General features: G+C 34.1%; 1 long non-coding RNA gene across 1 annotated transcript in view; it reads left to right on the forward strand.

Annotated features, from left to right (window-relative positions):
• Positions 1-2,102: 2,102 nt before the first annotated feature.
• LOC124103217 (uncharacterized) overlaps positions 2,103-23,916 on the forward strand; it is a 40,344-nt gene continuing 18,530 nt past the window's right edge. The window contains exons 1-2 of the long non-coding RNA XR_006855135.2: positions 2,103-2,218; positions 3,819-3,971. This is a non-coding gene — a long non-coding RNA (uncharacterized LOC124103217). The remainder of the gene's footprint in view (positions 2,219-3,818; positions 3,972-23,916) is intronic.

The following is a 23,916-nucleotide window of genomic DNA, read 5'->3' on the forward strand; positions in this document are numbered from 1 at the left end:
CACTAACCCTCTTCCCAAGGCTTCTGAACTTTGAAAGGGATGCTAATTAGTTATTAGAAAATTGATCCAAGAACAGGAGAAGCAACACAACAACAACAGATCACAGGAAAATGACTAATTATATCCTTCTTTGTGACCAAAAGCATCACTCCAGAATTTTCTGTGTCTGGAGATAATCAGCTTATGGGAAAACATAAAGTAAGACACAGTGGGGAAGAAGCCCAGGGCCATTAGAGAGGGTTATCCAGAGAGGTCCCCTGACCTTGAACTCCATCCTCTATTTCCTCTGTCCCTCTCACTTCCTCTCTTTTGCAGGCATTAGCCACATTTTGTGTCTCTCTCCAGATACATGTGAAGATGGGCTCAGTTAGTTTGGTCTAGTCTAGAACTGTCCATGAATTTAGGCCCATCAGACTCAGTATTTCAGGCCTATGTAATAAGCTCAAGTTCAAGATCCTCTGTTCTAGATAGGACATAGAGTACTGCATCAAGAAGACAAAAATCAACACTGTGAACACTGCTGAAGAAAAACACTTTACGTTGACCAGTCACACTTTACAATCATAATTACAGATGGATGTGCAAATACTGTATTTTCTCAGCTTTCTATATTGATTTTTCTTCGTCTTCCTGGTCGCTCTAATATTTTGGTACTCTAGAGCTTCGTAGTAAGCATTCTTGCCTTGGGTGAATGCTTCTAGGTCTATGGCTTTAAATATCTATCTATATGCTAATAACTTCCAAAATCATATCTCCAAGCCAGCTTTCTCTCATAAATTCCAGGCTCATAGATCCAACTGCCAGCTGACATATTCTTTTAAATGGCGATAGGCATCTTAAACCTAGCATATTAAAAAAGTCACTTGATAAGCAACCCCTCCCCACCAACACACACACACACACACACACACACACACACACACCCCTCTTCCTCTTTCAGTTGATCCCATATTTGTATAGGTTTTCCCACTCCCATCTTCTCAATAGCTCATAACAAATATCTAGAAGCTATTTCTTGTTTCTCTCTTTTACTCTTCTCTAAATTGATTCTATTAGCATGTCCAGGCAATTCCATCTCTGATATATTTTAAAATTCATCTTCTTCTCCCTATTGTTACTATTAAGACCTTAGTCTCAGTCTGTAAACTACCATTTTAAATGGATTTGGTCACTAGCATTCTGAACTGTTTTCCCTATTTCTTTTGCTGTCTACAATCAATTTCTCATTCAAGAGCCAAAATGATGTCCTTTAGAAAGTAAATCTGATTATGCCACTCCTCGGCATAAAATCATTTGACACCTTCTCATCACACATGAAATGAAACCCCATTGCTTAAAGATGTGCATGATCTGGCCCTGCCTTCCTTGCCTGCCTCATCCTACACTTCCCTCCTGCCTATTCATTGTGCTTCCACCCTGTAACCTTCTTCCTGTTCTTCAGGTACATCAAGTTTGTTCCTGCCTTAGATCATTTGCATCTGCCTTCCCCTTTACCCGAAGTACTCTTCTTCGAGATCCCTTTTATGGATGCAACCTTCCTTCAATTGCTTGTTATTTCAGATGCTGTCTCCTCAGATGGTCCTTTCCAGCGGCCTATTGTATCATTCTTTTCTCTATCCTCTTCACAACACTCCCCACAGTGTGAGATTGCTTATGGAATATGTTTTCTGGTAGGACATTAGCTTTTTTAGAACAGGGAGTTTGTATATTTCACTACTGGATCTCTATCTAACCTTTGTCTGGCACACAGTGCTTTCTCAGTTAGTGTTTGTTGAATATGAGCTTTCGATATGAGCACCTAGAAGATGCTCAAGGTATATTTCTTAGATGAATGAATACCTGAGTAATGTATGACATTTGTTGGTGCTGTTCTTAGAAAGTACTCTCCTCATACTCCCAACCCCACCCTATTCTATATGGATTAGTCTGTCTTAGGATTTTGGCCAACATACAGTATGGTCTAGCTAGATTTCAGAGCAAGGAATGGGTAATTTTTTAATCATATATTTGCCCAAACATATTTCACTAGATCTTGGTACTTTTACCTTACTGGAAAGTGTTATTATAAGGACAGTAGATGTCTGTTCTATATTTTCTTCCAGGCCTAGGAGTCTAGAAGTCTCTGCTCCTTACATTTGTTTTCTGTCCTTAAATGTGGAGGAGATACCCACAGGGTGCATGTGAACTCTTCCATTCTGGTGGAATCGGAGGCCATGTGGTATGTGCCTTGACTTGTCCTCTAGATTTCTACAGCTTCAGAGACACAGAGAAGCAAAGTCATTTTTGTGGCTAAGTTTCTTTCCATTTCTCTTGAATTGTGCAACATGTTTTCTCTACTCATTAAAATGAGTTTAAGTATTTAGCCATTGAAAAAGCATAGTTTCTATTGATTTGTTTTTTACATTCCTGAAAATCAGCCATCATGTTTCCTTTTTGTAAATATTCACATTTGGAAAATTTGATGCAGTTTTAAGTTTAGAGTAGTAAGATGCCTTGAGCTGCATGCCATTGCTAAGCTCAGAATTTGACTATCTTGATGTCTTGTGTATTTTCAAATAATATTTTTAAAACTATAAATTCTTTGGTTTATCTTGTATGACAAAATAATAAACCTTTGCAAAATTAGAAAATACTGCAGATTTTGATTTGCTTTTATAGTTGAGCAGTTTTATGTAACATTTTGTCTATTTAAAAATAAAAAAGTACCTATTTAAAAAATAAGAATATTGCATTTTCACAGCCAACATATATATTTATATGTACACATGTAAAATATTGTTTTTAATGACTTTTCCCCCAATGTTTTAAGTCATTTATCAGAAACCTTCAAGACTTTTTAATTGAATAGCTCTTTTGGAATTTTTGGCTAAAAGTACTGGCCATAGAAATGAATCAAACCAATCTAAAATACTCTCTAGAAATGAAGGCTGTTATAAAACATATTTTGTTCTTAGGCGTTGCCCTTTCCTCTAAAGTAGAATAAATTACTAGAGAATGGTGCATATTGTTATTATAATCTATGGCATTTTGCAAAGAGAATACCACAGGGGATCTATGTGTCCTGAGTTCTTATCCTATCCCTATGCTGTCTATTCTGCTTGTAGATAAACTAAAATCTTTTGAGTTTCAGAATTTCCCAACTTGTTTTTCAGAAAACTTATGGAAGACATTAATATGTATTACATTAAAAGAAGTTTTCATAACCAAAATCATGGAAATACTGTATAATATCCCTGGTGTAGTCTCAAAAATTGGCTAGGAATAGTATCATATTAAAGATCTGAGAAGCATTATAAGAAGCATTATAAAATCATTACAAAACTGATTTTAAAAAAAAGAAACCTGAGTGCTTCTGAAATATTTTGGATCACAAACATTTTATTTTTTTCTTTTGTTCTCAAGTATTTTAAAAAGTTCCTCAGAATAACTATCATATCTTGTAAATCAAGTATTCTGCAGTAACCAAACTTAGGTAATGTCATGCTACAAAATTACTAAGGTTTTTTCCAAACTCTAACAGTCTATGACTCTATATCAAAATTATGAAAATAATAGCTCAGAAGAAAACAGACTAAACTTTCACAATTACCTTAAATTTGTTCTTGTAATGAAATATAACCAGCCAAAAATATGAAAACTTTCTATCAACCATGCCAACCAAAAATCTCAAGATTTAGAAGGTTTGCTTATATGAGACATTCAGAAAAATAGGAGTAAGTGACAAGCTTAAGAATATGTAATCGTTTTTCTTGTTTATAGGGTTTGATTTTCCCCCTTGGCGTCCCAAGTCATGTGTTTGTTATCATATTGGTTTGCAGAGGAGAAGAATGATCTCCTGCAATCAAATGTCAGAGACAGTTTCATAGATATGAAGGATCATGGGAAAGAATCACCATCTTTCTGTCACGGTATGGTAGAATTGCCGTGGATCCGTATGGACTGACAGTGCCTAACAGTCTCAAGCATCTAAGGTGTGTAGTCTTGTTTACCTTCTTGGCCTAGTTCCCTTCAACAGGATTTTAATTAGCCATGTCTGTGTTTCAGGCCCTAGGGTAGGCATTAGAGCTATGAATCTGAGTAAGATGTGTTCCTAGCATCCCAATATTATTATAATGCATTAATGTATAGAGTGTTATAAGAACTGAGACCCATTATAAGTATCCATTAGCCAGGAAGAGAAAATTAAAGAGAAATAAAGTACATCAATAAAAATCATTGTAAACTCAGGAAAATCCCTATAGTGGAAGCTGAAAAAAAAATTCACTGAAAGACAATGAAATCTATGGGACTTGGTTGCTCCAGGAGGAAGGGCCAGGAAGAGCACATCTTAGTAGTTAAGAGATCTATTTTCAAAGAACTGTATCAGAGGATCCCATACTTTAAGAGACAAGGGCTTCTTGAAGCTACTAACTTACTCCTTAAACATTCATTAAATGTTCAAGGTCACAAAGCTGTTTCATAGCAGAAACAAGACCAGAATCTAGGACTTCTTCCTTTGAATTTATTTTTTCCCACTGTGAAAGTATTTGAAGATCCTGTGATTTCTCCCCCCTCATATACATGGTAAACTTACATGAAGTAAGTAGATCATTCTGGCTATAAGATGGGTTTAAGTGATGTTTATTTATCTATGCAGCAATTCTAAGCATATCTTATGTTAGAGGAACAGAAGTTTAACCTATTTGCAGAACAAAAGGCAAGTAATAGCAGATTCAAGGCCCATGAGGAAAGAAGAATTGATGTGGTCTCTCATGTGAAGGTAGTGAGCAGAAAGGAAGGAATACATCAAAACTAATTCAATATTTCATTTTCAAGTGATTGGAAGAATGTTGATACCAGTGCTCATTGCAGGTGGCCTGTGGGGCGGGGAGCAATACTGATATCTGGGATGTATCTAAGGAGAAGGAGAGCAGGAGGAAAGGGATTCTCTGAAGGGGAAATCAATGGCACTGGATTACAAACTACACATAATGAATGAAGCAAAAGGAATTAAAAACCATGGTGATGATGAGGGAGAATATGTGGCCTATTATAGGGTTTGATGTCAGAGAAGACCACTGGAAAAGCCATTAGCATTAGTTAAATGTTAGAAACTGCTGTAAATAACCCTGAAATATCAGGCTTCAACAATGGGTAATGCAGAGTTTGCCCTATTTTTTTTTTTTATTACTTCCCTTTATTTGAATACTTAATGATCATTCTCTTAACCAGTCACTCTACATGCAAACCTGTTTTCTAATTTCTATTTGGTCCATTTCCTTGAATATCAATTGAGGATAGATTATCCCTAAGGCATTATCTCCAATCTTCTTCCCAAAGGAGAGTGGGAGAAAAACTTCTGTTCTCAGATCCACTAGGTTTTCCTTATGGACATTATATACCAACTTCAGTGATATTATTTTCCTGCACAGCTTTGGTTTGTCCATATTCCATTTTAACTGAAGAGATAAGAACTAGAGACAGTCTTGTGTAAGCAAAACAAACAGACAAACAAACAAACAAACCAAAAAAAAAAAACAAAAGTAAGCATTATTCAGAAAATGGACAAGCATATTGTATTTCTGTAGCTTCTATTCTTATTTCTGTGGCCAGAAAGAAAACTTTTGAACTTCTTAAAAGAAAGCTACATATTTTATTTAAGATCAGTTTGTCACACAATATATAAGGCTGCCCATTAATCTCCCAACTATAAATAAAAATAGTTTTTCCTCTTCCTTGCCAGACACTGGCAATTGCTTTGGAGAACATGCAAATAGTCTTTTGAAATACATTCTCAGACTCCTCCCTCAGAGTGGTTTTCTTTTCAATTTGAAGACTTATTCCAGTTGCATGATTTGTGGCAACAGAACACATTTTCCCAGGTAGTACAGAAATGATAAATGAAGAAGATGCCCACAGCTTACGAAACTTTTGACTTAACATTACTCTTTTGAATCTACAGTAAATAAATTGATCCATTGATAATTTCAATAAGTGCCTAAGAAAATACAAATAATATATCAAATTCCTGTCAGTGGCAATATTCAGCTCTTTCTTTCTGTGCAGCAGCAACTCTTTGAGATCCCTCATTATGGAACTAGTTTAGATATTTGCAGGGCAAAATGAGAGGATGTAAGTTATTTTGTTTATAGACAATGCAAATTCATCCTGCAAAGAATTTATAGCATCACATAAAAAAGCTAAAATAATGTAATTCTCACTTCCAGTCCTGCATATTTTTTTTTGCCACTTTCCCTAAACTCCTTGTTTTTTCCCACTAAACTCGCCAATGAATACTTTCTTCATTCCTTCAAATGTATTTTCTTCAAATTTGAGCTCTTTTCTGTCTGCATGAAAATAAAGTAAGTGGGCCAGACATGGTGGCACATACCTGTAAGCACAGCACTTCAGGAGATTGAGGCAAGAAGATTGCAAGTCTGAGGCCAGCCTTGGCAATTTAGCAAGATCTTATGCCAAAATAAAAATAATAAAAAGGGGTGGGGGTGCTTCTCAGTGGTAGAGCATCCCTGGGTTCAATCCCAGCACCCTGCCCCCATACATGAAAAAGAACTAACCATACTAATCTCCTAAACTTTGATTATCTTGCACTTTGATCTCATTTGATCATCTTAAATGAGATCAAAGAACATGCACATATTTAGTTTGTGAATGATATCAGTAGTATAAATACTTATGTGCTGATTCTATTCTGTTGAAAAGGTACCATTTGATATGCCGATTTGCTGTTGCTTTTTTCTAAAACAGGATAAAAAACTGTAAATACTGGTGTAAAACAGGAGCATGGGGGGACACTTAATGGACTGAAGGTTTGACAGAATTAAATTGATAAGTATTCATGGTGTTCCAAACTTCATTGCACTGCTGATGTCATGTAGGAAAGAATCCTTTTAAGTGATACTATTAATCTGGTGTATTTATAGCAGCATTTTCCAAACTGTGTTCAGCAGAATTGTATACCCCTTTTTAAATTGCATATTCCTGTGTCCCATCTGGGTCTGATTACAGCCATTGCCACATGGGGATGGCCTTAGAATTTACATTTGAAACAAACAGTTTAGGTTATTCTTCTCACATTAAAACATGTGAGAATCACTGGTCCATACATGCTAAAAAAACCAAAAATTATATTCTGACCTAGATCTCCTTCTTGAAATTCAAAATTTGTTTATTGAGAATAAAAGAATGTTCTGCAGAAGTCTGGTATTCATTCCCGCTCCATTCCACCAAAGCTGCATTTTCTCTTTTGCTTGTTTTGCCAATCAAAGTTCAAGAACCATCTTAGACTCCACCCACTCCCCCATCTTCCACACTCAACTCACAAGAAAGTGCTCTCATCTCCAGCTTCTTGCAAGTCTTATGTCTGTCACCTCCTCTCCATCCCTGCCTTTTCTAACATGCCAGGTTGTAATGACTTTTCATCTGTAAAGTGATGAGGACCTTAAGAGTGTCTCTCCTTCCTTTTTGAGCCCCCACAAGTGCCATAACAAGGGGGAACAATGAGAATGCTCTGCCACATGTGCAGGCAAGAAGGATTCTTGTTATTATTTTGAGAAAATTGAAAAACAACAACATATATCTTGGTATGTTTTAATTATCACCATTGGACAGTATCAGTAATAAGACACTCCTTGAGGCAGAACTATCGCCACCAATCCCCTTGGCATTCTGTTGGCCCCAGTATACTTAGTACATATTTCTATTATTTTCATACATGCCACTTTGCATTATAATTTTCTGATTACACATTTGTTCATCTCCCTGAACTCTGAGCTATTTGTATATTTTCTATTTCCCAGAAGCCAGACCCCTTCCCCCAAATCCTTTTGCATTATAGAGGCTTAATAAATACAATTCTTGCATATTGGAATAAATTGATTATTATTACATTATAGAAAAGGAACAGATCAAATTGCAAGACTAGCTATGTGTATCTGCACATTCATTCCCACAAAAATCTCTAGAAATTGTGAGAGCGCTAGTTTACAAATACAATAATCTGTAGCTGTGAAAAACAAAGTGGTATCATTAGTAGAATAGGCAAACTGAAAGAATAAGTGAATGACTAAGTCAAATAAATATGACCATATAAATAAACCACTCTCCTAACACTGGCTGAAGAATACATCAAAACACACAGACACACACATCCCAACAATAGTGTAATACCAAGTTCAAATTGACAAAAGACAGACAGACAGACACACACACACACACACACACTTGCAGCACTAATACTGTCATGCAGCACATAATGATGTTTCTGTCAATTATGGATGACATATGCAACTATTGTCCCAAAAGATTATAATGTGAGGAAGAAATCTATTGTCAGAGCTATGATAGTGTCAGGGCTCATGTGTCTGAGGTGCTGCTGGTGCAAACAAATCCACTATACTGACAGTTTCATAAAAGTATGACACAACTATGTACAATACATAATACTTGATATGATTATGAACAATTATGTTACTGGTTTATTTTTTTTTATACTAGGCTTATCATGATTTTAGAGTACAGTCCTTTTATTTCTATAAAAAATCATTTAATTATAAAACATCTTCAGGCAGGACCCTCAGGAGGGATTCCAGAGAAATGACAACTCCATGAAAGTTACTGCCCCGAAGACCTTCCAGAGGGACATTGATGTTATTGATCAACCTGACTTTGTGTAGGGCTAATTAATGTGTGTGTTTATTTCTTAGTTTTTAACAAAACAATTTAAAAATTATATACATATAAAATAGAAAGAACTTATTGAGTAAAAATATACATAAAATACTTTATGACTACCGTGGGAACTGAGACCCAACCACCCACACCAGCCTGTGTGGGACCCAGGCTCACAGTAGGCCCTGGTCTACCGCTTGAGTTCCCTCTGCTATTGCCACCATGAAACTTAGATGCAGTAGCATACACTGAGGGACACTGGCAGGGTCTGGAAACCCAACATCAAGGTGAGGTACAGACAATCTTCACGGGTACTACAAGAATATGGGGAAAGAACTCTAATATCTCAGATCCACACTGCAAGAAAGGAAGACATACAGACAACATGAAAAAACAAGGGAGGAAAGTGCCCCAAACAAACAAGGACACTATAATAACAGAACCCACGGAGAGCGAAGTTGCTGAAATGTCAGAGAAGGAGTTCAGAAGGTTCATATTTAAAATGATCTGTGAATTAAAGAAAGACCTAAATGAGCAAATACAGGCAAAACTTGATCACTCCAACAAAGAGATAAGAGAGCAAATATAGCTAGCAAAAGATTACAGAGAGAGAGAGAGAGAGAGAGAGAGAGAGAGAGAGAGAGAGAGAGACTCTGAAAAATAAAAAAAAACAGTAAGAAATCCTTTAAATGAAGGATACAATAAATCAAATAAAAAAACTCAATAGAAAGCATAACCAACAGATTAGATCACTTGGAAGAAAGAACACCAGATAATGAAGACAAAGTATACAACCTGGAAAATAAAGTTGATCACACAGTGAAGATAGTTAGATAGTTAGATAGTTGCATATTGGAATATGAACAGAACATCCAAGAAGAATGGAACAGCATCAAAAGGCAAAATCTAAGAGTTACTGGGATAGAGGAAGGCACAGAGTTTCAAACCAAAGGAATGCACAATCTCTTCAATGAGATAATAGCAGAAAATTTTCCAAGCATGAAGAGTGAATTGGAAAACCAAATACAAGAGGCTTACAGGACACAAAATGTACAAAATTACAACAGATTTACATCAAGCCACTTTATAATGAAAATGCCTAGCATACAGAATAAGGATAGAATCTTAAAAGCCACAAGAGAGAGGAATTAGATCACATATAGGGGAAGACCAAATCGTATCTCAGCAGATTTTTCAACCCAGACCTTAAAAGTCAGGAGATTGTGGAACAACATACACCAAGTTCTGAAAGAAAATGGATGCCAACCAAGAATCTTATATCCAGCAAAACTAAGCTTTATATTTGATGATGAAAAAAAACCTTCCATGATAAACAAAAGTTAAAAGAATTTACAACTAGAAAGCCTGCACTACAGAACATCCTCAGCAAAATATTCCAAAAAGAGGAAATGAAAAACAATAATGAAAATCAGCAGAGGGAGTGATTACACTAAAGGAAAATCTAATCAGAGGAGAAACCAAGTCACGTTAAATACCAAAAAGAAACAAACAAGGCTGGGAATACAAATCATGTATTAATAATAACCCCGAATGTTAATGGCCTAAACTGAACAATCAAAAGACATAGACTAGCAGATTGGATCAAGAAAAGACCCAACAATATGATGCCTCCAAGAGACTCATCTCATAAAAAAAGACATCCACAGACTGAAGGTAAAGGGTTGAGAAAAATAATACCACTCACATGAATTGTAGAAACAAGCAGGGGTTTCCATCTTTATATCAAATAAAGTAGATTTCAAACTAAAGTCAATCAAAAATGATAAGAAAGAACACTGCATACTGCTCAAGGGAACCATACACCAACAAGACTTAACAATTATAAATATATATGCCCCAAACAATGGAGCAGCTATGTTCATCAAACAAACTCTTCTCAAGCTCAAGAGTCAAATAGACCACAACAAAATAATTTTGGGTGACTTTAACACACCTCTTTCATCACTAGATAGATCTTCAAAATAAAAGCTGAACAATTAAACTATAGAACTTAATAATACAATCAATAACTTAGACTTAACTGACATATACAGAATATTTCTTCCTTCAATGAGAGAATACACTTTCTTCTCAGCAGCACATGGATCCTTCTCTAAAATAGACAATATACAATGCCACAAAGCAAACCTTAGCAAATATAAAAAAGTAGGGATACTACCCTGCATTCTATTAGATCATAATTAAATGAAATTAGAAATCAATGATAAAATAAGAAATAATATCCACTCCAACACCTGGTGACTAAATAATATGCTACTGAATGAACAATGGGTTGCAGAGGACATCAAGGAGGAGATTAAAAATTTTTTAGAGGTGAATGAGAATACAGATACAACATATTGAAGTCTCTGGGGCACTATGAAAGCAGTTATAAGAGGAAAGTTCATTGCATGGAGTCCATTCCTTAAAAGAAGAAAAAGTCAACAAATGAATGACATAACATTACATCATAAAGTCCTAGAAAAAGAAGAACAAATCAACACCAAAAGCAGTAGAAGACAGGAAATAATTAAAATCAGAGCTGAATTCAATGAAATTGAAACAAAAGAAACAATTGAAAAAATTGACAGGAAAAAAGTTGATTTTTTGATAAAATAAATAAAATTGACAGAGTCTTAGCCATGCTAACGAAGAGAAGGTGAGATAAAACTCAAATTACTAACATGTGATGAAAAAAGAAATATCATGACAGACAATACAGAAATACAGAAGATAATTAGAAATTATTTTAAAAACTTGTACTCCAATAAAATAGAAATATCGAAGGCATCAATAAATTTTAGACTCAAATTATTTGCCCAAATTGAATCAGGATGATATCCAAAATTTAAACAGATCAATTTCAAGTGACTAAATAGAATATACCATCAAAAGTCTAACAACCAAGAAAAGCCCAGGACCTGAAAGATACACAGCCAAGTTCCACAAGACCTTTAAAGAAGAACTAATACCAACACTCTTCAGTTTATTTCAGGAAATAGAAAAAGAGGGAGTACTTCCAAACTCATTCTGTGAGGCCGATATCATCCTGATTCCAAAACCAGGTAAAGACACATCAAAAAAAGAAAACTTCAGACCAATATCTCTAATTAACATAGATGCAAAAATTTTCAAAAATTATGGCAAATTGAATACAAAAACATATCAAAAAGATCATCACCATGATCAAGTGGGATTAATCCCAGTGATGCAAGGTTGTTTCAACATATGGAAATCAATAACTGTAGTTCATTAGATCATTAGACTTAAAGATAAGAATCATATGACAATCTCAATAGATGCAGAAAAAGTATTTGACAAAATACACCACCCTTTTATGTTCAAAACACTAGAAAAATTAGAGATAACAGGAACATATATCAACATCATAAAGGCTATCTATGCTAAGTCCCAGGCCAACATCATTCTAAATGGAGAAAAATTGAAGGCATTCCCTCTAAAAACTGGAACAAGACAAGGATGCCTTCTTTTACTACTTCTATTCAACATAGTCTTGAAACACTGGCCAAAGCAATTAGACAGACAAAAGAAATTAAAGGGATACACATAGGAAAGAAGAACTCAAATTGGCACTATTTGCTGATGATATGATTCTATACCTAGAAGACCCTAAAAGTTCCACCAGAAAACTCCTAGAACTAGTAAATGAATTCAGCAAAGTAGCAGAATATAAAATCAACACCCATAAATCAAAGGCATTTCTGTGAAAAGGAAATGAGGCAATTTATAATAGCCTCAAAAAAAGACAACTTGGGAATAAACTTAATGAAAGAGGTGAAAGATCTATATAATGAAAATTACAGAACCCTAAAGAAAGAAGTCAAAGAAAACCTTAGAAAATGGAAAGATCTACCTTGCTCTTGGATAGGCAGAAATAATATTATCATAATGACCATACTTCCAAAAGCACTATACAGATTTAATACAATTCCAATCAAAATCCCAATGACATTCCTCATAGAAATAGAAAAAGCAATCATGAAATTTGTCTGGAAAAATAAGAGACTCAGAATAGCTAAAGCAATCCTTAGCAGAAAGAATGAAACAGGTGACCTCACTATACTAGACTTTAAACTATACTACAGAGCAATAGTAACAAATGGTATTGGCACCAAAACACACTGGTAGACCAATGGTACAGAATAGAGGACACAGAGACTAACCCACAAAATTACAGTTATCTTATATTAGACAAAGGTGCCAAAAACATGCATTGGAGTAAAGATAGAATCTTCAACAAATGGTGCTGGGAAAACTGGAAATCCATATGCAACAAAATGAAATTAAACCCCTATCTCTCACCATGCACAAAACTCAATTCAAAGTGGAGTCAAGGATCTAGGAATTAAATGGATGGAGTTAGAGAAGATAATGCTAAGTGAAGTTAGCCAATCCCAGAGATTCTTCATCTAATAGAAGAAAGAGTAGGCCCTAATCTTTATCTCGAATCAAATGTATGAAATATGATATGTCAAGAGCTTTGTAATGTTTTTTTTAAATAAATTTAATATTGCTTAAATATGCAGTGTTTATAAAGTCTACAGTAGCATACAGTAATGTCCTAGATCTTCACATTCAGTCAGCACTCACTGACTCACCCAGGACAATTTCCAGGCCTGCACTCTGCATCTTGGTGAGTCCCCATACAGGTGTACCATGCTTCATCTTCAATGCTGTGTGCTTATTTTATAGTTCTTACATTTAGATATGTTTATACATAGTTACTGTTGTGATGCTATAGGCCATAGTACATAATAAGCTGCACTGGTTTTTATTTTAGGAGCAAATACAGTGTCCATGGAGCCCAGATGTGTAGTAGCTACACCATCTAGGTTTGTATAAATGCACTCTATTATGTTCCTAGGATGAAAAAATCACCTAGTGACAAATTACTTATATTGTTGCTCCATAATTATGTGGCACATGATTTTAAGGAAAATGAAGAACATAAAATAGACAAAATTCAACAGGAAAAATGTTCATGGTCAAGGAAGTAGAGGAAAGATAAAAGAATGTAACTAAAAAAATGTAACTAAAATGTAAAAAAAAATGGAAAAGAAAGTATATTTCACTGTATAAGAAATGCAGCTTTTGTATGAAAAATGTGCAATTAGGATTAAAAAAGTTTTAATTCACTGTATATTATTCAGTATTGTGAGTCATTTTGATGTTACAAAAGTCAGTTGAACCATCATTATTTTCATATACTCTAGGTCTGCCTAGTAAATGAAACTTAAAACTACTGAAACTAGAATGAAAAATTTAGAAACATAATTTGGATACATACTGAACAGGCAATATGCAATACCTTTTTTTATGAATAAACTCAAGTAATAAATGTGCAATATTTGTTTTAAATTATAAAATTGTATTAATGTCAACTAAGATATAATGTCTTTCCTTTTTTCTTTTTATTTTTCATGTTGGGGATCAAACCCAGGACCTCCCACATGCTAAGCAACCACATAACGTTCTTGTATAAGATGCTTTACTGATGTGAAGATATCTGTTCCTTTCAAATGAATCAAATTTGTGGCAGTACTAATTAAAGTTTAAATGTAATTTTTGTATTTCAAATTGCCTGGCTAACTCCTAAGTTCATCCAGAAGAAAAATGCATTAATAGAAAACTAGAAATAATTGTCAGAATAGAGAGAAGATACTGTAATATACTAAAAAATTATAGTCACTAAACCATATGCATATTGATTTTGGCACTTTCACTGCTAGCACCTTATTCCAAACTGCCATCATATTTTATCTATATTATTGCATTACCATCTAAACAGGTATTTCTGCTTCCACTATTCCCCCTTGACATTTATGCTTAGTCCAGCTACTAAAATAATCTTGTTAGGAGGTAAATCAGAGAGTGTTACGTCTGTGTGCAAACTGTTTCCCCAACTCACTCAAGGGATAGGAAGGGTAGCAGAATAAAATAGACATTATTATTGCTGTATGTAAATAGGGGACTGTATTACCTATATGATTCAGCAACCTGCATAATCAGAAAAATGAGAAATTATACCCCATTTGATTAAAAAAAAAGCTAAATTCTAAACAGCAAGTATGAGGCTGAATGAGATCTGCATCCTCTTTGTTTCTTTTTTATTTCTTTTTTTTCATCCATTTTTGGACCTCCTCACTACTTGTCCCTCTTAGTGTTCAGCAACATACCAAGTGTGTTTCTCTCTTGGGACAAAGTAGCTGAATAGGGTACAAAGGAACCTGAGTTGTCTTTAGCAATTGGAAGGGCAGCTGCACTTTCTAAATCCTGAATCAGAGCCTTGATGAGTCCTCTGCCCCTTGAAGATTGTGTCCACATGTGTCTGGAGTGGTCTTTTCTGGTCTAGTCACTACTTGGACAGTTGTTTCTGGCAGCTGTGGAATGTTCTAGTTGCAGCAGTAATCAGAGGAAGACCTCTGGCACTATGTCTTCCAGTTTACTGTTTTTTTTTTTAAATTAATTAATTAATTAATTAATTAAAATTAGGTATATGTGACAGCAGAATGCACTTTGATTCATTGTACAAAACTGCAGCACAACTTTTCATTTCTCTGTGTACAATGTACTGTTGCACCATATGTGCAGTCATACATGTACCTAGGGTAGTAATGGTTTTGATGTTGAACTCTTCATTCCTTTCCACCAAACATTCCTTGAGTCTTGCTGGTCCTTGCCTATTTCCTGAACTCTACATCATGGGGAGAAGAGATATTCTCCATATAGTTTCCTTCTTTCCTGGAAACATCCTTGACAACCTTTGACAAAATTTTTTCTTTCCTTCCCTAGAGGCCTTTATTTCAAATGAATGCTTGGTTTGCTAATCAGAATTAATGTTGCTCATCCCCAGGCCAGGGCCTGTTCTGCATACATCTCTTTTGTGTCAAATGGTATTACTTTGATATATTCCAAGGCAACATTTTATTGTGTCTACACAAAGAACTCTGGCAGATATTTTCACGGAAGAAAAAATAAGATATATGATGGGGCATCTGGATTTAATAGCATAAATGTGCTCTTTCTGAGATAGAAATGTCCAATTTAAGGTCATTTCAAGAAAGCATGGAGATGTGGAAGAGGAAGGAAGACTGGCTATTTGGTGTGATAGCTGATACCGTGGAAGAATATAAGAGTGGTCTGGGGAAGAAGTTTTCCTTGTCCACCTAACAAATCTTATTTGTTACTCATTTTAAATATCAATGAGTAAAATGTCAGGTGAGTAACAGAAGCCTTTTATAATACAGTGATATTTCCTCTTAATGGAAAAGGTTCCACTCTGCATTTTGAAGCTTGTTTTATTTCACCTGGACAAATTTCAGGGCCTTTTCCTATCTTTTAAAAATAATCTAACTAGGAAGAACAATTGATTGCAAAGTGTAAAATGATTCTGATTAACTTTACAGTGCTGTAGCCAAGGCTTATTTGGGAATCATTTCATCTTAGGAACTTAATTCTCTATCTGTACCAACCCATTTTCATTTTTTCTCTGGTGTGTCAATAATCTCTGTAATTTCTTTAACTCGCACTTTCAAGCTGGTGATGTATTTAGTTGTTGTCACTAACAAGCACAGTGTAAATGATGTTTGGGCCTCAAACTTAAAAAAATATATATATTCTACCAAAAAAAGAGTATACATGTAGAAAGGTGCATAATAAGTGTACAGTTGAAGTTTTCACAATTTTCCAAAGTGAATATTACTTTATAAACATGGTTGAAATTTAGAATATTATTTCCCCAATATCCCCCTTTGGCAGCATCCCAGTCACTATGTCTATAAAAGTAACCACAGTTCTAATTTCTATTTTCATTATCGTTTCTAGTTTAACTTTCAATTATCAAACACTATAGTTTGTTCTGTATTTCTGGCTTCGTTTTAGTCTTTATTATATTCATGAAAAATATTCATTCTATGTTGTCTTGCAGTAATTTGTTCATTTTTTATTTCTATGCAATATTTCATTATAACAATTTATTTATCATTTTACTCTTGAACTTCAGAGTTGTCAAGTTTTTGACAACTGAAATACTATTACTATGAATTTTGTGCATCCATCTTTTGTTATACATGTATATGGAGTTTTTTTTTTCCCAACTTTTGATTTAGGGACAAAGTTAAGAAAATTTGATAAATAGTACAATGTATAGCCATACACTATTTATCTAGTTTTACCCATTTTTAAAGTTTGTTCTAATTAGTTATACATGACAGTAGAATGCATTTTGACACATCATACATAAATGGAGTATAACTTCTTATTCTTCTGTTTGTACATGACAGAATTACACCAGTGTGTAATCATATATGTACATAGGGTTGTAATGTCTGATTCATTCTACCATCCTTCCTATTCCCGTAACCCCTCCCCTTCCTTCGCTCAGCTCTGCCTAACCCAAAGTAACTCTATTCTTCCCTAGCCTCATCCCCCTTTGTTGTGAATTAGCATGCACATATATGAGAAAACATTCGGCCTATATCTCTAAAATGTTGCAAATGCTTTGGTAATTTTATATTTAAGTTTTTGAGAAATCACCAAACTATTTACCAAAGCATTTGTAACATTTTAAATTCCCACCAGTAATGTATGTAGGTTCCAAATTCTCTGTTTTAGTCAAATCTACTGTGATAGTTTATCTGGTTTATTAACTTGGTTGAATTGAGAGATACCTAGGATTAAGAGACTTCTAGTTGTGTCTTTGAGGGTGTTTCCAGAGATGATTGGCATGTGGGAAGCAAACTTAGGGGAGTGACCCACGCTGAATGTGGGCAAGGCCAGGGGCCCAATGAAACAAAAGGAAGAAGAAGGAGGAAGCCGTAGTGGATGCAAGCTCAGTTCTTGAGCAGGTTTTCTTATTGCTGCTGTCATTGCCTGTGGATCAGACTCCAGCTCTTTCACTCTTGTAGTGTGGACTCTCACCAGCTATTTTCCAAAGAGCGTCCAGGCCTTCAGTCTTAGACTGGGTCCCTCTAATTTTGAGGCTTCATCGTCCTAGACTGAGCAACTGTTGGTTTCTCCAGTTCTCCAGCTTACAGATGGCCACTGGGAGACTATTCAGCTTCTGATTGTGTAAGCCAATCTAACAAATCCCCTTTTCCCTTTTATAATCATACATATCCTATTGATTCTCTTCCTCTATAGGACCCTGACTACGACTTACTATTTTCCTTTTTTGATCATTATAGATATACTAGTGCTGGGGAGTAGAATTTTGTTGTGGTTTTGACTTTACATCTTCCTAATGATTAATTGTGTTCAGCATCTTTTTATATACTCACTGCCTATTTGCATATCTTCTTTGGCAAGGTATTTGTTCAGATCTTTTGCCCATTTTTAAATTAGGTTGCTTGTTTTCTTATTGTTGAGTTGTAAAAATTCCTTTACATATGGAAAGAAATTTGCTTTTTTCTACAAATTTCAATGTCAATTTCATCCAAAAACACCACATAGAAGCACCCAGAATAATGTTTGACCAGATATCTGGCTACTCCATGGCACAGTGAAGTTGACACAGAAAATTAGCTCTCATTGTCCATTCAGGTTTTCTGTTTCCCTGAGTCAGTTTGGATAATGCGCATATTTTGAAGGACTTTGTCCTTGTCTTTTAGGTTTTATAATTTGTTTTCATGCAACTGTTTACAGTATGCCCTTTTTTTATTTCTATATGCTTGATAATAATGCTTCTTCTTTCGTTTCATTTCTGACTTTCATATTTTTTAACTGTCTCTTTTTGTTCATTGGTCAATCAGTGTAAGTCTTATTAATTATGTTGATGTTTTCAAAGAACCAGTTTTGTTATATTGATTTTTCTTTATTGTCTTTATATTTTCAATTTCACATATTTATCTATAATTCTTGTTATTTTCTCCCTCCTGCTAGCTTTGGTGTTAATTTTCTCTTAGTTTTCTAGCTTCTTGAGATAGAAGAATGTTATTGATTTGAAATTTTTCTTCTGTTTTAATGTAGATGTTTATTTTCTTCTGTGTACTGCATCCCATAAATATAGGTATATTGTGCTTTTATTCTCATATATCTTGAAGTATCCTCTAATTTTCTTACTATATCTTCTTTTACCCATTTTTTATTTAGGAGTGTGTTGGTTAAAATACATATCTTTGTGAATTCCCTACAATTCCTTCTATTGTTGATTTCTAATTTTAATCCACTGTGGATAGAGAATATGTATTTAAATAATTTCAACATTTGTAAATATATTGGGAATTGTTTAATGGTATGTGTATTAAGACCATTCAGGATCTATCTTAAAGAACATTTCATCTACTCTTAAAAAAGAATATATGTTTCGCTCTTATTGGTTAAATGCTCCATTAGGTTAAATTAGTTTGTAATGTTGTTTAAGTCCTCTATGTCCTTATTGACTTCCCATCTGGTCATCCTGTTCATTATTGGAAAATGGGATATTGAAGTCTTCATCCATCTCTCCCTTCAATTGTGTTGGTTTTTGCTTCATGTACTTTGGGATATTATCTATGTGGATATGCAGATGTGTATGTGTTCTTTCTATTTCTGGTTTTATGCCTCTCATCTACTTTCCTTGGTTTCAAATCACAGACAGGAGCTTCCTACGGACTCTCCTTGTAGGTGATGAACTCCAGTGTTTGTTCCCTGGAACAAAGGGATGACTAAAATCATTTTATGACTTTCAACTATTTTCATATTGACTTCTCTGTCTTTGGTCTTTTTCAGATTAATCAACAAATGAATCAAGAATAAAAAGAGTTCTAAATATTGGGCTTAGTTCTCTGTATCTCATTCTCTCCTGGATTTTATTTTCTTAATACCTGTCTGCCTTGAAGCACCAAGTTCCACATTGTATGTCCTTGGGCTCTTGCAATTGGCTAAAGCACTCTCTACCTTTTAGAAAATATTCTTTGCTTTCCTTCTCAGCTCAGCTCCCAATGGCAGAGCTCAACAAATGCTCCAGGTTACACCAGTAGGCAGAAATTTGAGCTCACTTTAAGGACCTTTCCCAGTCTGTAATCTGAGTCCTAAAGTTCTTTCTGTCATATTAGCAGGCTGATGCCTACAAATAGATACTTTGCATTTTGGGGAGCTTTTAAAGTTTTTCTATTGGGAGCATTGGTATGCCATAAGCTATGGAATCAGGAAGCATCAGAATTCTTCTGACCAAATTCTCATCCTATGATTTATTACCAAAAGTTGCTTTCTTTCAAATATGGTTATTACTAAAATTCATTCGTTTAAGTTGCTTGAAAACAGAAAATTCTCTTAAGAAAGAAGTACTTTCAAATATGCTAGTTCGTAATCTTACAATTTGTTTTCTTATTTTAAATTCTCTATCTTTAATTTGGGCCAAAGGGATATATTTTAGACCCCCTCCAAAGCTATATCAATTTAGCCTCCTGCTTCTTTTTGTATTTCATGGTTTGTAAATATGGTAAATGTTTATGTATGCATACATATGTAGAGAAAGCAAAAATATCAATAGAGAATTAAACTTTTTCAAATAAATATAGCACAGATACAGCTGCTTTTCTCTAATGAGAGAAAACAATAAACTTGATTTTAATTTTTAATTTATTTTTATGTAATTTTATGCCTTTCAATACTTTCTTATTCTGTCATTAAATTCTCAGCTTTTATGGCTTTACAGTATATTCTCTGTAGTGCATATATTATTAGGTCTTTTTCTGTAGCTACTCATTTACATGCATAATACTTATAATTAGGAAATTGTTAGAAGGCTTTTTCAATAGGAAGGGTATTAAATTGAAAATTGTGTGGGACTAAGAAGGGAGATACTGACAATTGGATGAAATTACTCACTTTTCAAGGAGAGTAAAACAGTTTTTCAACAATGTAAAGTGATTATAAAGGATCATAATTGTTGGAAGGTATGAAATTAATATTGTTAAAGAAATTTTGGGCCCTCCAAATTTAAAAATGTTAGAGAAAACAGATATTGTGACAAAAAAACACTATAAGGGTCATTAAGTTTGAATTAGTAGGTTTCTTACTTAACTGGCTTGACTATTTTGAAGGATTCTGAAAATTATACTAGATTATGTAATATAGAAGAATAATTTGTTTTATAAAAAATTCTTGTCGTTAAATAGTTTTCAGTTCTCCACTGAAATTCTCAGTTTTTTTCCTTGATATGCTTGAACATACTAAGCTCAGCTATTTGAACCTTGCGTCTGAAATTTTTATTTGATTAGTGTCTCTCAAAGATCTGCTTCTAGAATTTGTTTTTTCTCTGAATTTTCAATCCCACTGTCTCCTTGTGCTCTTGTTAGTTTTGATTAATGAAAAACACTGTATACAAACAATTGAGGAGAATTAATGAGCCTTAGTTCATGGTATCTTCCTTCTGAGAAAAATTATGTGTGTGTCTGGGAATCAGTTCCCTTCTCCTTTTCTTTCTTTCTTCCTTCTTCCTTTTCCTCCCTCCTCCTCCTCACCTCCCCTCCTCTCCTCTCTTCTCTAACTAGCCATTCCAGGTCACCTTAGTCCAGTCAGGAAGTGAGATAATGCTAAGACAAGTTTTAGAGTTTGCCAGGATTGATTTATTTCTGGTCTACTCCTACCCTTAGGGAATATGTGGCCCTTCAGAACCCTAATTAAAAGATGGGATAGTTTTCTATGAATCTATTTCCTAAATTGAAAGACCCAAATTTTAATTTTTATGTTCTTAAACCTTTTAGGGCTTGATTTCTCGGCTTGACACACTGGGTTTTAGCCACTTTTTTAGAAATTGACGGATACTCTTAAAAGAAAAGCAGTCCCAAATGCTTAGTTCAAATTTCTAGATTTTCTTCGTTTCTTGGATCTTTGGAATCATAATAAATTACTGAAATGTTAGTTCTCTATTTTATTCAAAGAAAAAAATCAATATTTTGTCTGGATTTTCAAATTGTTTTCAATAAGAGATTTGATATGAAATGCCTATAATATCATTACTGCAATAGAGTATCCTGAGAGTTATTTGTGTGAATAAAAGTGACTTTTCCTGCCAACCCAAAATGTGAAGTTAATTTTCCCAAGTCAACCATTATAGAGAACAGTCTGGATTCTATTGTACTCATTTCAATGCACTGGATTTTTAAAATTAGAGATGTAATAAATATTTAACATATTAAGTATTATAGAAAGATATTAATAAAAACAATAACTGCTCCACTCCCCACTATTCCCCATCCTTAAACAATCTGTGCCTCTTAGAATTGTCAGGGTTCAACATGTACATCTCTATATTTACCTATAGTGTACATCAATAAGCTCATATGCATACATACATTTAAAAAAGAAATGACAGGACACTTATTGTACTCATTTAATTAATTTCCAGTTATCTAACAGACATCTAAGAATTATGTACAATTCCACCAATTTTGGAGAGAGCCAGTAATTCAGTAAAATAAGGAAAATTTGAGATTATTTTTCCTTTTGGAGACATGATGCATCTTTCATTATTTTTCTTTTATTGGTTTCAGTTATGTATCCAATTCCAGAGACAGATTTGTTCTGTGAATGAATAGAAATGTAGTTAGTGCTCTTTAAAGACTGCATCACCCTAAGCAAAATATGTTTGGAGGTATCAAGGCCTGTTAGAAGCAACTTTACATTATCTATCTATCTATCTATCTATCTATCTATCTATCTATCTATCTATCAATCATATATCTCAATCATCTATTTATCTATATGTATTTTTATAATTGAATCAAATTCTCATCTTTATATGTACATATGTATACATAAACACACTTTATATGAAGACAAATATCATGTAGTACACATCATATTGTTTGCCTATTTTTAAAACAGCAAAAGTGTTTCATCTTCCAAGGCAAAAGTTCCCATAACTGAAAACATTTTAGCAGCACCATATACAAGCTGCTACTGACACTATCATAGCAAAACTTTTAAAATTGTTAATAATAACATTTATTGAATGCTCAATAGATGCCACATACTTTGCCATGCACCTTGACTACACTATTTTGGTGTCATATTTTCAATATTCTTATGGACAAGGTAGCCTTTTTGTTATTTAACTGAAAAGGAAATTAAGATGATTCATTTGTACAAAATCACATAACCAAGAAATCTGAGACTCACACTTTGTTCTCTGATTCTGAGCTCATTTCTGTCCCTTCAATGATACTGTCTTCCAGTTTCAATTGTATTGCATCCACATTTCCTTTCTTTTTTAAAAAATATTTATGTTTTAGTTGTAGTTGGACACAATATCTTTATTTCACTTATTTATTTTTATGCGGTGCTAAGGATCGAACCCAGGGTCTCGCATGTGAGAGGCGAGCACTCTACCACTGAGCCACAACCCCAACCCCACATTTTCTTTTTGACCTTGCAATTTCTCAGAATTTTGTATTTGACTATTTGTTTTGTTGTTTACAAAGTCTTAATCTACAATATGTTGGAATAAAGTTAGGGAAAACTACACTTGTCCATGCCACTTCTAGTGTTTCCTTTAAGAGGAAATAAATTTACATGAGAAACATAAGTTGTCTAACATCTCAAGGGTTTCTTGAATTTCTATCAATTTTAGGCTGATAATTTAAGAAGGTGCATGATTATTTTGCAGAAGTCCTCTTATTGGTAATGATTCCCTTAAGTATTTGGCCATTTAAGCAGAAATTTCAATTAATATAGAAAACCATATAACATGAATCATTCATTAATACAAATATTTTTATACACAAACATCTCATCTTATGCTGTAAATACATACCTCACACATTTCATTTTAATGTGAAATATATACATGTAGAGTTTTTGCCAAACAACCAATATACTTTTTCTTATTTGGCATCAATCAGATTTCTTTTATTACAGTGCTTGGAAATTGGCACCACCATTTAGAATGTTATATTTATTGTGTAATCTGTGCCCACAATCCATTACATATATTTTTCAGATTTGTCTTATTTAAAGATTAATGAAAATTTAAAGACACTTGCAAAGCAATTTAAAACAGGACTCCTTACAATGTTCTTCCTCACAATGCTGCAGCATTTTTTTAGTGACTAATTTTTCTTTGAGTTTTACTAGGAATTCAACTTAATTTTCAGAGAAATGTCTATGAGTCACATTTCCCTGACTGTAACAAATACCTGAGATAAGCAACTCATAAAGAGAAAAGGTTTATTTTTGCTAATGGTTTTGGAAGTTTCAGTCCATGGTTGGTTGGTCTGCTTGCTTTTGGGTTTGTGGTGAGACAAC

This window comes from Marmota monax, unplaced genomic scaffold (genome assembly GCF_021218885.2).
Source record: "Marmota monax isolate L192 unplaced genomic scaffold, Marmota_monax_Labrador192_F-V1.1 WCK01_AAM20220418_F8-fsc00172, whole genome shotgun sequence".
NCBI lineage: Eukaryota > Metazoa > Chordata > Mammalia > Rodentia > Sciuridae > Marmota > Marmota monax.